Genomic DNA, 16,383 nt, shown 5'->3' with positions numbered 1-16,383 from the left:
TTGACAAAGACATACTCCAACGAGCTTGACGACGATTCAACACGCGTGCTGACATGAAATACTCGAGGTTCTTGTGATCTGTATACATAGTGACTGGACTAGAAGCGCCTTCTAGATAATGACGCCATTCTTGAAAGGAATCCACGATTGCAAGTAGTTCTTTATCGTGGATCTCATAATTGATCTCGGCTGCTGAGAATTTTCTTGAATGAAAAGCTATCAGATGAAGTTTGTCATCTGTTCCCATTTGTGATAAAACTGCACTCAAGGCAAAATCCGATGCGTCTATTTCTATAAAAAATGCCTTGGAAAAGTCAACACGATATAAAACTGGTGCAGATACAAACGATGTCTTCAAGGCTTCAAATGCTGCTTCCGCTTCTTGATTCCATTAGAATTTGTCTTTATTGGTGAAGCGTGTAAGTGGAGCTGCAACTCGTGAAAAGTCTTTGATGAAGATCCAATAGTAATTGGCAAATCCCAAGAAACATTGGACATCTCTTACTGTCCTTGGAATCTTCCAATCCATGATTGTTTGGACTTTCTTAGAATCCATCTTGAGACCATCATTTGAAATGATGTATCCTAAAAAGTCAACTTGAGTAGTGTGAAATACACACTTTTTCATCTTGGCGTACAATCCTGCATCTCTAAGTTTTTGTAATACTTGACGAACATGTATTTCATGCTCTTTGACGTTGTTAGAATAGATCACGATATCGTCTAGGTAGCAAACGACAAAATTGTCTAAGAATTCACGAAATACATCATTCATGAGATGTTGAAAAGCAGCTGGTGCATTCATGAATCCAAAAGGTATGACATTATATTCAAAATGTCCGTACCTGGTTCGAAACGCAGTCTTCCATTCATCTCCTTCCTTGATTCGTACTAGATTATATGCTCCTCTTAGATCTATTTTTGTATAGATCTTAGCTTGATTCAACTCGTCAAGGAGTCCTAATATCAAAGGTAATGGATACCTGTTCTTGATTGTGATCTTGTTGAGTCCTCGATAGTCAACACACATTCTCAAAGATCCATCTTTTTTCTTTACGAATAGAATTGGAGCTCCTACTGGAGATTTTGAATGGCGTATGAAATTCTTTGCTAAATTCTCGTCAATATATGTCTTGAGTTCAGCCAACTCATCTTGCGATAAACTGTAAATTGGTCCAAATGGTGGCTGAGTTCCTTCCTTGAGGTCGATTGAACAATCATATGGGCGATGCTCATGAAGAATATCTGCATTCTTTTTCTCAAATACGTCTTGATAATCCTGATATTGACTTGGAATGCCACTTGAAGTCTTTACGTTTTCAGAAATAGGTGCAGCATAAATAGCAAAAGTTGGTCCTTCTTTTGCTGCGTATATAAATACTTTTGCACCTATAAGTACGGGTTTTACTACACTAGATTTATAACTTTTTACTTGCTTGGTAGAACTATTAATAATGCTTTGGAAAAAGTCAAGTTTACGAGAATTCCAATCTATTCGAGAATTATATTTTTCTAGCCAGGATAAACCTAAAATAACTGGATTGGACGGGGATTTAATTATGTTAAAAGCTATGTAGTTAACATGACCGTTTATTGTTACTTTTATAGGGCGAGTTTCATGAGTGACATCTCCAGAAGACAAAGGATGGCCATCAATGACTTCTACATGTACGGGTTTAGTTTTCTGTACAAAAGGTATTTTATGACTTTTAACAAATTGTTCATCTAAAAAACATACTGAGGCTCCTGAATCTAATAAAGCAAAGGCTTTGTAATTCTTAGGTCCTAAATATAATTCTATTATAAAACAAGAAGAGGGTTCTGAGGAGAGGATAGGACCTTCATTAGGAATTTTATAAGGTTCCAGCTGCACGGTCCCTATTGTAGCTGGACGAATCCGTTTTCTGACATGTTGTCTTCTTTGACCGCCGTACCCCTCATTTTATAGTTACGTTGTTTCTTTGGACAATGTTGAGTAGTGTGCTTAGGTTCTCCGCAGTATAAACATAATCCTTCTTGACGACGATGAATCTTTTCTTGCTCAGTTAGGGGTTTAAAATGTATCGCGTCAATTTGCATGTCTTCTACTTTCGAATGTACGTTTGGCGAAGATGCTGATGTTGCCATTGAGTAATAATGTTGAGGTTCCCGTGTACGACTCTCGAATCAAAATTCAAAAAGTTGATTGTCACATTTTACCGCAAAATCGATTGCTTGACTCAAAGTTTGAGGATCAGGTAAGTTGAGCATCAATTTCTTTACTTCGTATTGCAATCCATAAAGAAATTGACTGATGAGTGGAGCATCATCCCACTTGATGTCAATTACATGTTGTCGAAATTGTGAAGCATACATTGTTACTGAGCGGTTTCCTTATCGCAGAATTCGGATCTTGTTTGTTGCGACACGAGTTGCATCGTGTTCACCATACATAGATCGAAACTCCGCCAAAAAAGCTTCCAAATTGTCCAATATTGGATTTCGTTGTTCAAGAAAAGACGAAAACCACGATAATGCAGAACTAGAAAGTAGAGTGCCAATAAACCTGACTTGTGATCCTGGAGTTGGATAGCTTTGCGATTGAAGTTCAATTGCCAATTGTACTTGATTGATGAACCCTCGAAACTTTGATCTTGTACCATCAAATTTCTCGGGTAAAGCAATTCTTGGTTCTCTAGTGCTTACAGGGTGTTGTACAATTGGAGAAGGAATGTGATTTGGTGCAAATGTTGAAGCAGCTCCGATCATCTCTATATCTCCACTTTCTGCTATTCTTTTTCTTTCCTGTGTTGGTGAATTGAGTTGATGCATCGCAAGCATTAACTCCCTCAATTGTTCTTGCATTTGTGCCATTGCACTCTTCATTTCAACAAGCTCTACCATAATGATACTAAGAAGAAAAATTTGTCTGATATTGCTCAAGACAAAAAAAAAAAAAAAGACTTGATAACAAAGAAGATACTAAGAACAATATCAGTTTAGAAGTAGGTAATCCGCAAACTTCTAATATGCTTATGTCTTGTCAAGAGAAAGGAGTAATCCACTCTTACTCAAGAAAAACAAAGCTCTGATATTGTAAGTACACTCTTGTCAATCTGTCAAGGACAAGAACTCGATGAAAAAATAATTCAAACAAGTGAGCATTCACTCAAAGAGAGGTAACAAAATATATATAAACAAGTATATATATTGAAAGAGAAACTGGAATGGCTATTGCCAAAAGACAAGAAAACTAGAGATCCTTGAAACAGACTAGAAGCAAGAAAGGAGTTGACAAGAGTGAAGAAGCCTTCACTCTTGTCTCTATATATACTCTCTAACTAGGGGCTACGTGGCGACGTTCTATAAGACCTCCAATATATGTTGACTTTGTAGGACACATGCCTTGACTTACAAGGCAAGTTTTTCTACGTGTTGGCCACATAGTTAGCTTGATCTTCAAGCTAACAACATGTGTGGCACATGGCCAACTTCTTGACCACGTTTCTAATCCAAAAAGTCAATTAAAGACACCTATGAAGTCAAAGCAGCGTCTAGGAAATTTCTAGGAAGCTTCTATATTAAATATTATAGAATTAACTTACTTTTACCTACTTTTACTTACTTCTACCTATTTCTATATGTAATTATTAGCTTACATGATTATGGCAATGACACAATCTCACCTTCCATAGCTAGGTACCCAATGCATTCTTGAGCAAAATAACACGTAATACGACGTCTTTTTAGTTAATTATATAAAAAATAATATTTTTAGTAGATGTAAATTGATTTTATTACTATAAAAAATTATCAAGATAGAAAAATATAGCTTTATATGGATATTATCATTATAGAAATATTATAGGATTTTTTAGAATTTATTTAAAATTTATTTAGGATTTTTTATGAATTTTTAGAGAATATTTCAAGACCTTGGTAAAATTGAGTTTTATCACCTTGAGAGCCATTATGAAGAAATGAAGCAAGATTTGAAGACTTTGCAAGGTTTATAGGCTAATTGGGTATTTTTGGATACCTTGATGAAGTCAAAAATACAAAAAAAGTATTTTTACTAGTAGAAAATAGGAGGACCAGTAGCTAGTGTAGTCCTTGTAGGAAGAGAGATGCACAATTCTCATATGGGTTGTAGCACCTTGAGTATAGGTAGGAAGATAAGACTAAGGCCTGAAGGCTTCTTTAAACAACCAATATACACTACTTTTGAGCCTTAGTGAGGCTTGAATTCCTGATTTCTTAAGCAAGTTATCCTTGAGGTAAAAATTATTTACTTAACTTTTCTATTATTTATATTTTATACTTAATCTATCATAACTTACTTATAGTAATTTGGAATTATATGATTTTTATGTTGTTGAAAAGATAAAAAAATTATCCATCTAAAAATATAATTTTTACTATATATTTTTATTTTTTTCTGAATGAAAATCTAGTGAACAGATTGTGACTTACTTTTGGGTGTTGAGATTACTTGATTTCATTTTTTTCACTTGTATAGTGGTTGTTCCTCTTGGTTTTTTCCAATTGCTTACTTTACTTCATACCACCAATTACAAAAAACTCTTAATTGAGGCCATCTTGTAATTGGGGTTGAGGAGTGAAATTTACATTCACACTTTAATAGAATCCTAAAAAAACTCCAATTAAATTATAATAATTTTAATTAATATTTAATAAAATTAAATTAAGTTCCATAGAAATTATAAAAGAAATATAAAGAAATCATAAATTAATCTTAAAGAAATATATATAATACATAAAATCATAAAAAATTATCAAAAGAATATTTAAAAAATCTTAAAATACAAATTTCAAAAGGACTCTAATTAAATCCAAATATAATACTTAATAAATTCTAATAAAATCTTAAATCAATTTTAATCAAATTCTAACCAAATTCTAAAAAAATTCTAATAAAATTCTAAACCAATCCTAATCAAATTCTAATAAAATCTTAACCAAATCTTAACCAAATCCTAATCAAATCCTAACAAAATATAAACTTTATCCAAAAAAAATACTAATAAATCTAAGAAAATCCAAAGTAAATCCTAGTCAATTCTTTTTGATGTTTAAAATATCAATAAATATCAATTAAATTTTTGATTTCAACTAAAATTCCATCTTAATTTTAATTCATTGATAATAAATTTTACACAAATTTTAAAAAAATATCAAATTTACCAATAAAAAAATAAAAAAAATAAAAAATAAAAACTCTGAAACCTCTTGGATGTCAATTTCCTTTATTTTCTAATTTTAATGTTGATCTTTCAGTAGCATTTCTTCTTTGCTAAAAAATTCAATTTCTTTGAAAGTATACTAATATATAGATTTTTAGGTCTAAATTTTTTTCACCAATTTTTTCTTTAATAAAATTACTAGATTTTTTAAAATCACAAAAATCCTTATTGATGCTAAATTTCAAATATTTGAGATTGTATTCCAATAAAACTCTCATGTTCTTTGATCTAATAATTTGATTGAAATTACATTTTACACACATATTTTAAACAAGCACAATAATAGCCTCACAAAATTCCACCTATAAATGAGTAATACCACTTATACAATCCTAAAATTTATAAATCCTTATTTATTTCTTGAAATTCAAAACCATTGAATAAATCTCTCACTTTGAAAAGCCTTAAAAAATTCAATATATCTTCAACTCACATAAAAAAAAAAACTTCCAAAAAACCTCTCATAAGTCTATTCTCATATCATACTTTCCAATTAATTGTAGGTACATGGTTTTATACTTTGGGATTTAATTTCAACCTTAGTTTACAATTGGTCTTCTCCGGATATCAATTATTAGTATTTTGAGATAAATTTTAGTAAAATAGAATCTTAATTCTTTTCTAAAAATGCCTATATCAATTATTTATCTCATTTACTATGATTTGGCTTATTTATGCTTCTACAAAGTAAGTAGAAGTCTCGTCTATAAGAAGGCAGCATTAGTACTTATTAATTTTTACTACCTCCTTATCTATTATTTATATTTCTATGATAATTTGCTAAAATAATTTCATTTAAGCTCATCTATAATATAGTCTTTTCTTTCTTCTTTCATCGAATGGTCGTGTTACTTCACAACAATGATTTAGTATATTTCTTTAGACAATGATAATTTGTATGTAGTTATTAAGATTAAGGATTAGAATTTTTAATTTAGGATTACATGGATGTTTATGGTTTTTTTAATTTTCTTATTTAAATTTTAGAATTTATAAATTTAGGAATTTAGGATTATATAGACGTCTCTAATATTGTACTATATATTATTTCTTTTAAAGAATGCATCTTATACTTGGCTATAATAGACAAACATGAATATTTTAACAAGAAACGAATCTATAAATACTAATAAAATCTTAATTAATTCCAATTAAGTCTCAAAAACATTAATTAAATATTAATCAAATCTCAAAGAAATATTTAAAAAATATTTAAAATAATAATAAAAAAATCATAAAAAATCTTTTAAAATATTATAAGTAATTTTTAAAAATTAATATAAAAAATCCTTAAAAAACCATTAAAAAATTCTTAGAAAAATCCTACATAAATTTTAATTAAATCCTAATAAAATTTTTAAAAACCTAATGAATTTTAATCAAAATTTAATGAAATTCTAAGAAAAATCTATAAATCTTAACAATCCTAATAAAATCCTAACTAAATTCTATCTAATATTAATCAATCCTTTTAATAGTCTCAAAATCTCAATAATTATTAGTTAAATCATTGATATTCCTTAAACATTTACACATATTTCAATCTACAATTTAAAAGCAAGTAATTTTTTTTTTTAAAATCAAGTTTATCAATTAGATAATAAGCTTTTAATTTTTTTTTGATGTTGGTCATTCTATTTTTTTAAAATCAATATTAATTTATTTTTAGCAATATTTCCTTATTAAATCATTTAATTACTTTAAAAATTCATAGAAAGGTTATAAATTAAATTTATTATTTGATTAAAAACAAATTTAATCCGATTGAAAAATTATTCAAGCTCAAAGAAATCCTTATTAATACTTGAAATCAAAAATATAAATTTTCTTTCTTTATTTTTTAAAATCTCAAATCATCTTAAATATTTCTAATTTTGCACAACTCTCACAAAGTCAATAATAATTAAAATTACAAAAAACCAATACTGAAACAAACTTCTTAAAATCTACTCTCTAATTAACAAAAGAACCTTATAATTGCACTAGTCGTATGGTTTTGTCTCTTAAGATTTTATATTAATCCATATTCAAAATTAGTCCTTTTCAAGTACCAATATTTAGTTCTCTATGTTTTTGTGTGGTAACACAGCTATATAGTAAAAAATAAAAATATAGATATTATAAAAGAACCTAAAAAAAAATGTAATAAAAAAATAAGAATAAAAGATAAAAAGGTAATAAAAGATTTAGTTTTAATGCTATTTTTTTTTATAGAAGGAACTTCTATTTACTTTGTAGAAGAATAAATGAGCCAAATCAAAGTAAATGAGATAAGAAATTTATATAAACATGTTTAGAAGAGAGTTAACAATAAGGTAAAGCAAAAATTTTCTCAAATTACTAAAAAAATGATACTTGAAGAGGGCTAGTTGTCAATCTAAGTTGAAATCAGAACTTGAGGCATAAAATTACATCCATACAACGATTTTGGGGTTCTTTGGTAGATCAAAGATTAGAATTTGAGAGAAAACTTAAAGGAAGATTTTTAAGCATTGATTTTATGTCAATTTAATCAATATTGAATTTTTGAAGAATTTTCAAAATTAGTAATATTCTTCGTGGATTTAGATTTTGAAAAATAAAAATATGTTTATAAATTTGAGGATTTCTTGAGTTTTTTGGTATGTATATAAGTGAATTTTTTTCAATGTGTTGGTGTAGTAGTTGTAAATATGTATGCTAATTTTAAGGTCAATTAAACAATTAGATTGAAGTGTGTGAAGTTTTTTGTGGATTGAGGTCTCAAATATTGAAGTTTGAGAGTTAGTGATTGTTTCTAAAATCTTTAGCAATCTGTCAATTGGATTGAAATGAATTTCTTTTGTGTGGATATTAGACTCAATTTCCAATATTTAATTGAAATTTGTAAGTAATTCAATAGTTCAAGAATGAGATATTAGTACTAGAAGTTCAGCATTTAAATTGAAATAGGAGGCTGTCCAACACTTGATTGGATTATCTTACATTTCTTTCAATTAATAAGTGCAATTGATTTCATCTTTATTATACTTGTTTTTAACTAAGATATTAAGAGGTGTAAAAATTTTTAGTTGATATCAATAATTTGATCATTAATTGTTGAGATTCTATTTTACTATAGAATTTGATTTAGGATTTATCTACAATTTGATAAAGGCTTAGGATTTGGTCTAGGATTTTATTAGGATTAGGATTTTCTTGGGATTTGGTTTAGAACTTGACTAGAAATTGATTAGGATTTTCCTAGGATTTCTCTAGGATTTAGGATTTTATTAGAATTTTATTAAGATTTGATCTAGAATTTGATTAAGGTTTAATTAAAGTTTCAATTAAGATTTGATTTATGATTTGATTAAGAATCAATTAGGATTTCTATTTTTAGTATTTCTTTAAGACTCTTTATTTTTTAAATTTTCTATTTTTAATATTTTTTTAAGATTATTGTTATTTTTTTAAAAGTTTATTTTTATATTTTTTAAAGTTTTTTATTATTTTTCTTTGAAATTAATTTGAAACTTCTTTTATGTTTCTTTTATAACTTCTTTTAATTTTATTTTTTATTGATCAAAGTTTGATTAGGATTATTATGGTTTATTTAAAGTTTATTTAAGATTCTATTAGACTTGATAGAATAGTTGTTGTATTTCTATTTATCTTCTATAGCTAGGTACCTAGTGCATTCTTGTGCAAGAATACATGTAATACAATGTAAGTGGTGAACTTAATGTGAAAGCTTGAGGTGGAAGGTATTGAATTTAATTTTTTATTTATTTATTTATTTAATAGATAACAAGAGCAAGAGTTTTGAAGGAGCTATAGAAGGAGCTTCGAATAAAGTTGCTAGTAGAGTTTATACTAAAGGACAAGGTATAAATATGGACCCAACCATTGCAAAGACATTCCAAGCTTTTATATTATCTATGCAACAACAATAGAGCAATCATTGCAAAGAAGCTTTGGCAATCAAAGCATTGTAAGTAGTAATTAACAAGGTTGACCAATTTAATGAAAAAAACATTGCAAAGTATCTAAGATGTTACATGTGGAAAATGGAATTAAATTGGATCTTTGAGAAGAAGATTATTGAATTATTTGAACTTGCTATGGTATCAAAGATACAAAAACATATTAGAGTAATTATGAAGTATTATGGAAGTTCATGGGAGATATTTTTATATAAATTAAAAGACAAATATTTCTTAGAGGATATTAATTATATTACTAAGAAATTATTTCTAGAATGGATTAAATGGCTTGATAAGAATTTACAAGTAATAGAGCTATTAAGGGAATTTGAAAGGCAATATTATCAATTATCAAAGGTGGACAAGTTGACATTAGAGCTATAGAAGGTTGAGTTATTTCTTTAAGTAGTTAATGGGGAATTACAAGAAAAATTGGAATTACTTCTTAAAGACAAAGAAGAAGATGAGGAATTAACAACAAAGTAGAAGATGAGGAATTAACAACAAAGTAGAAAAATATTGAACATGCTATGAGTTTGCTTGCAAAATAAAATAAGAAGAAGGACATGGTTAATATTCTAAGAGTAGTACAAACACCTAAAACTTAAGTTTATATAATATGACCAATAATGCCTATTATTCAATCTTCAACATCTACATTAAAGAAAGAAGATATAGAAGTTGAAAAAATTATACATGATATGCAGGATCTTCAAATCAAATTGATAAGACTTGAAGAAAAGACTTCTACAATCAATTTAAAAGCTATTTCTAAACATAGGTATGTACAAAGATGCATTTGGTGTGACAATATTTCTCATATTATGATAGATTGCAATGAATTTAATAATATGGTGCAATAAAGAATTATTTTTTTTGAAGTATAAGAAATTGGTATTAAAGGATATAAAAAATCTTCTTCAAAATAATTTTAATATAAGAAGTATGAAATCATTGATTTAAGACTATTTAGTAGTACATGGAGTAGCAATACAAGAATGTGCAAGTTATGGTACTAAGGTAGATGATAACTTTGACGGAAGTGTAGAGACAAGTGGATTTTGGACTTTGGCCATTTCTATAATGTAAAAAAAAAAAAAGACCCCTTAGAAATATTATTAAAAACTATAGCATTAATACAAAGTATAATATGTTAGAAAGATCTTATAGAAACTCTTTCAATTCATGCAAATATTGCTAAGAGCCAACATGAAGCCTTAATAGAAGAAAAAAATAAATAAATAAATAAATAAATAAATTGGCGATATAAAAAAAGGAAATCTTTACAAGAGAAAAACTTAAAGACACAAAGTTCGTGAGGTGGCTTCACAAGAATTACCTACAAAAGATATTTTAATAATATTAGGAGGAAAAAAAAAGATACAAAAGATAAAAGTAAATCAACAACATATAAACTACTTTCTAATATTGAAGCAACAATAGATTTAAAAAGAATGCTAGAAGAACATATATTAAATGCTAAGGTGGTGTTCACATTAAAAGAGATTTTAGGAATTGTAAAGAAGGAGTTTCATGATGTTATTATTGACAACATTAAAAAGAAGAGACAATTAATGAATGAAGCTAGAATGAGATGCTATTAATACAATAATATATGAGGATGAAGAAGAGGTTGATAATTGTTACAAGAAATCACCAAATGAAAAGAATAAGTATAATCAATGAATGCATTTTGAAGATTATAGTGATAAGAAAATAGAAGCTTCAAGCTATTATATTCAAAAACATTGAATAAGGACAACTATAGAAGTATTGACAAAGGTGGGAGATATAAGAGAACTAATTATTATTTTAGTTGACAACAATTTTGAGATAAATCTTATTTCCAAAGATCTTTATAAAAAGCAAAGGTAGCCAATTGATATGGAGCTTAGATGGATAAAATGAGTAGCTAATAATACATAAAGTAAATTATATAGATCTTACCTAGATGATAAAATCTGGATTAGAAATGTTTCAATGGAGCAACATTTTTTTGTTCAAGATACAACATCTTATCCAATGATTTTAAGACAACCATATATTATTACAATATAGATGAAAACAAAAATATTTGATGATAGTTTAGCTTATGTAAGAATATATAATGAAGATGAAAGGAATGCGGTATAATTTCTAATTGTATCTCTTAATAATGAAAAAAATTGACATAAATTAAAGAAGAAGCTATTGCAATGAGTTGTTGAAAAATTTAAGGATTTTGAAGAAGTACCACTATAAAGCAGAATTATAAAGGTACAAAAGAAGAAGTACTCTCATAAGATGTATGTACTTTTGATGCAAGTTTTATTGGTATTTTTTAATATAAAAGTATTATATATAAGAAAATTGAAGATTTAAAAAGAAAAGAAAGAAAAAAAATATATAATATTAAAAAATAATTATGTAGATTAAAGATATTAAAAGATGATAAGAATATTTTAAATATTTATGAAGAAAATGAATTAGAAGATTTTTTGGATTTAATTATATCTATTGGATTAGAAAATAATGATAAAGTTGTAGAAATTTATTCAAAGAAGGTTTATTCTATACTTTAATCTTTTCAAGTACTTAAAGTTATTGTAGAGACAAAATATAAAATCATAAATAAGAAAGTAAAACTAGTTGCCAAACATTTATCAAAAGATCCTATAAAAAAAAAATAAAAGAAGTATCAAAAGAGGAGACTGTAAAAGATTTTAAGAATATTAGACATCAATTTATAAAAGAGAATGTTGAAGAATTGAAGGTTAAATGTGGTGATTCTTTGTTATCAATAAAAATTAAATATTTTAAAATAATACTTGAAAAATAAGGCAAATCTTTTGTCTTTGGACCTCATGAAATAAGATGTATTAATTCTAATATTTTTGCTCCAATCATTATGTTCACAATATCACATGTGCATTGGAATTTAAAACCAATTCTTGTGCTAAGAAGATACTTATCTAAATTAGTAGAATAATTCAAGGAGAAGATGTAAATAAATATTTTGGAGCCTTTTTTTTGCTCTATATTCTAGTTATTGGTTTATAGTGTTTAAGTAAGAGCTCTAAATTATGCACTAAAATTTTATTTAATTAATTTTTGGTATTTTGATAAAGTATAATATTATTTATTTGTTAGTTATAAAAAATAGAGGTTTTTGGCCTAAATCATAAACTAAGGTTTTAAATTATCAAATTGATTTGAATAGAATCTAATTATAAAAATTAGATTCTAAAAAAATATGAATTCTTATTTAAGATGAGATTATTAGGAAAGGTAGAGATAGTTGTAGTTGGAGTATGATAAAAAATGATAAGAAGTTATTTTACTCTTGAAGCCACAAGAGATGGTGATAGAAGAAGATAGAGAGTTATTTTGCTATTGAAGCTTATAGTAATGATAAAGGAAGAGGACAGATAGTTGTTCTATTTTTCAACCATTACTTTCATAACAATAAATCAAATTGACTTCTAACAAATCCCTCTCAAAAGTTAGTAAATTTTTTTATATAAGTTTTGATTAAATAAATTATTATAAATTAAAATCTTTCTATTGATTGATGTCTAAGGTGATTAATCATCATCTTGTAATAAATGGATGCCAACCATTTATTTTTTTACAAATGGTATTAGTCAGAGATCATGGGAGGTATAGATTGACCTCTTAATGACTAATGGTAGTAAAAATATTGGTTGGTAGTTGAAATTACTTAAAATAAGATAAAGTATTATGAAAACTATACTACTTACATGGATTAATTAATGAAAAGGCTCTCAAATTAGTTGTTACTTGCAAGTTATTAGAAAGATAATTATCACTAAATGGCTTGAAGACTTGGGTATATAAGATCCTTTCAAAGCCTTATTCTTCATCTTTTTCTCTTCCACCTTTGGTTTGAGCCCTTAGTAAGGGTGGTCCATTGAGGCACCAAAGAGTTGTAGTATTTTTATTTACTATAAACTTATATTATAAGTTCTTTGTTTTATATTCTTTCTAGTTTTCTTTGAGCCCACTATTAGTAGAATCATTTTTTTGGTTAAAAATGTTTATTATGAAAGAAAGAAGAAATCAATAAGGTTGAGCTAAAAAATCATCAAATTTAGAGTTGAATTCAGAAAGTTATATAGATTTGAAGTTGAAAGGTTTTTTTGGTGCTATTACTCTTCTCTAGAGGTTGCTACTCTTGTTGCTCTGCCATGTGCTGTTTTTTCTATCCAATTGTGCTTGTTTTTATCCGATAGTGCTATTTCTATTCAGCTATGCTTATTTTCATCTAATAGCATTATTTCCATCCAACTATACCTATTTTCATCTAATAATATTTTTTTCATTCAATTGTATTTATTTCATATAATAATATTATTTTTGTCTAATATTATTGATTTTATTCAATACGGATATTTCATCCAATAGCATTGTCTTCATCTACTAGTATTATTTTCATCTAATTGTGTTGTTTCATCTAGCTATTTTTTTCTCTTTCTTCTTCATTTAGCTATTTCTATCTTATTATTTCTATTTCATTCTTTTTTTTCTTATTTTATTTTTTATCACTTGTTTTAAGTTATATCAAATAGTAATCATTACTTGGAAGGTATTATCTAGAGAGTTGGAATTACAACCACTTGATTAATTAACTAACCATTAAAGTAATCACACAAATAGTCTCTACTACCTTTCAAACTTGTTGTGTAGTTAATTATCTCCTTAAAGTAGATAGGAAGGATTTCTAGCTCATACTTAAGAAAAATAGATCATTATATTTTATTCAAGATATACAATCAATAAATGCAATAACTATTAAAAATATAGGTATAAGACCTTCAATAGGTGAGTTTATAGAAGTATTTGTAAGAATGGCAATTTATTCAAGAGGTGATTTATATTCAAGCTATGATTAATTTCAACTTGCACATAGAAGTAGAGATTTAACAATAATGAGAACACTATTTGAATTACTTAAAATGTGTACTCTTCTACAAGATTCTACTAATTCAATTGCACATATGATGAACAAGATATTGAGAGACTTCATTTTTTTAAAATTATTCTTTTTTTAGATGATACTCTTATCAAAAGATATAACAAAGGAAAAAAAGATAAGACTTTAGATAAAAAAGGATGTTGTAAGTATATTATTGATTATATACAAGATTGTGAAAAGATTTTAACTCAACTTGAAAAAGTTTATTTTACACTTTTGAAAACAAAATCTACATTTGGAATATAGAAAGTTATCATTGTTAGATATTTATGTAGATTTTATGGAAGACAATCAGATCCAAGCAAAGTTAATGCAATTGAAAGGATGAATAATGCATGTGACTCTTTAACAGAAGTACGTAGGTTTTTAGAGGCTTGTATATTTTATTATATATAGATTCTTCATTATGCTCATATAGCAAATCTACTATATAAATTATTATATAAAGATTTTTAATTTAAATAGAAAAAAAAAATACTAAAGTAATGTAAAAAACTAAAAGTATTATTTTTGATACCTCCAATTTTAAGAAGAATTGATTATAAATGTAATAGATGTGTAATACTTACTATAAGTACTACTCCAATTGCTATTGGATGGACTATGGATCAAGATAATTTATGTTGAAATAGATTTGCAATTTGATTTGTAGCTAAAGTTTTAAGTACTCGTCAATGTACATGTTTGCAAGTCAAAAGAGAACTATGGGAAGTTGTTTCAGCTATAAAAGCTGAAAAAGATTATTTGATTGCTGCAATGGTAGTAATTAAAATAGATTGCTTGCAATTGCTTGGAATGATTATTAATTATTCAACACCAGATATTGCAATGTTAAAATAGATTGCTTATATAAAATTATCAAATCTAGAGTTTAGGCATGTTGTTGGAAAGGATAATTTGTTGGTAGACATGTTGTCTTGAGCCTAATATGAAAGAAAAGATGAAATGGTTGAATATATTAATGATGTAAGATCAAAATTCTATTTAGTATGAAATCTTAGCAAGAAAGATGAGATGTTTTTTAAAGATCTTTATGAAAGAAAATTATTAAATATTTATTATTATTTGATTATTTTAATTAAATAAAAAAATTGATTTATAAAAAAAATTAAATAAATAAATAAAAAAATAAAAAAACATATGATTTTTTATTTTAAGAAGGATTTTTATAGAAGAGACCAAAGAAAGATATTGGAATGCTACAATAAGTGATAGAAAATAAAAAAGAGCAATAAAAACTACTAAAAGGATTTCACAATAGTTTATGGATAAGCCATAGAGAAATTTGAGCTACTTTTGCTAAACTCAAAGAATAATATTGGTAAAAAAATATTTATTGAGATATACTTTTATTTGTAGAATTATGTGAAACTTATCAAGTGTATTCTAATGTACAACATTGAGATGGTCTACATCCAACATATCCTTTGGCTATTCATTTTAAATAGATTATTGATTTGATTATTATGCCAATTAGATTATGGAAAATACAATATTTGGTCTTGGCTTCTGAAAATTTATCAAACCAAGTAGAACACAGAATATTGAAAATAAAGTTTACAAAAGGAATTTGTAGATTTTTACTTAAAGATGTTATTTATTGCCATAGATATATAAGAAAAATTACTACAAATATTAGAGAATTAAATGCATAAGAAGCTCATGATTTCTTTGAAAGATGTAAAATTAATTTATCATTGACTATTATTTATATTCCTAAAAGAAATACAAAAAGCAAGCATGGCCATCTACCAATTATAAAAGCATTAGTTAAAACTTGTAATGGAAAGATTAGAAAATGGCCTTGACTTTTTCTATTTGCATTGTGAACTGATTAAACAACTCATAGTTTGGTAATAAGATACATGCCTATTGAACTCATGACAAGTCAAAAATCTATTATGCCAATTGAAAAAAAAATATTTACTTAAAGTATACTACCATGGATTTATAATACAACAACATAATTCTAAATAGAACCTATTATCTACTTCTATCTAAAGATGCTTATAATATTATTTTTAATAGTTTACTTTGATTTTATTTTTTTTATAGTCCTATAAAGAGAATAAAATTCTTTTTTACAAAAAAAAAAATTAACACTAAATATTTTTACTACCTCCTTATTTTTTACTTATTTTTTTATTATTTTTTTAATTGATATATTCTACAATGTAATGCATATTTTTTTCTTTCAACCAATAGTTGTATTACAATACAA

Source organism: Physcomitrium patens, chromosome 11, assembly GCF_059467195.1.
Source record: "Physcomitrium patens ecotype Gransden chromosome 11, ASM5946719v1, whole genome shotgun sequence".
NCBI lineage: Eukaryota > Viridiplantae > Streptophyta > Bryopsida > Funariales > Funariaceae > Physcomitrium > Physcomitrium patens.
The sequence above is the reverse complement of the archived record's forward strand: the minus strand, read 5'-3'. Positions refer to the sequence as shown.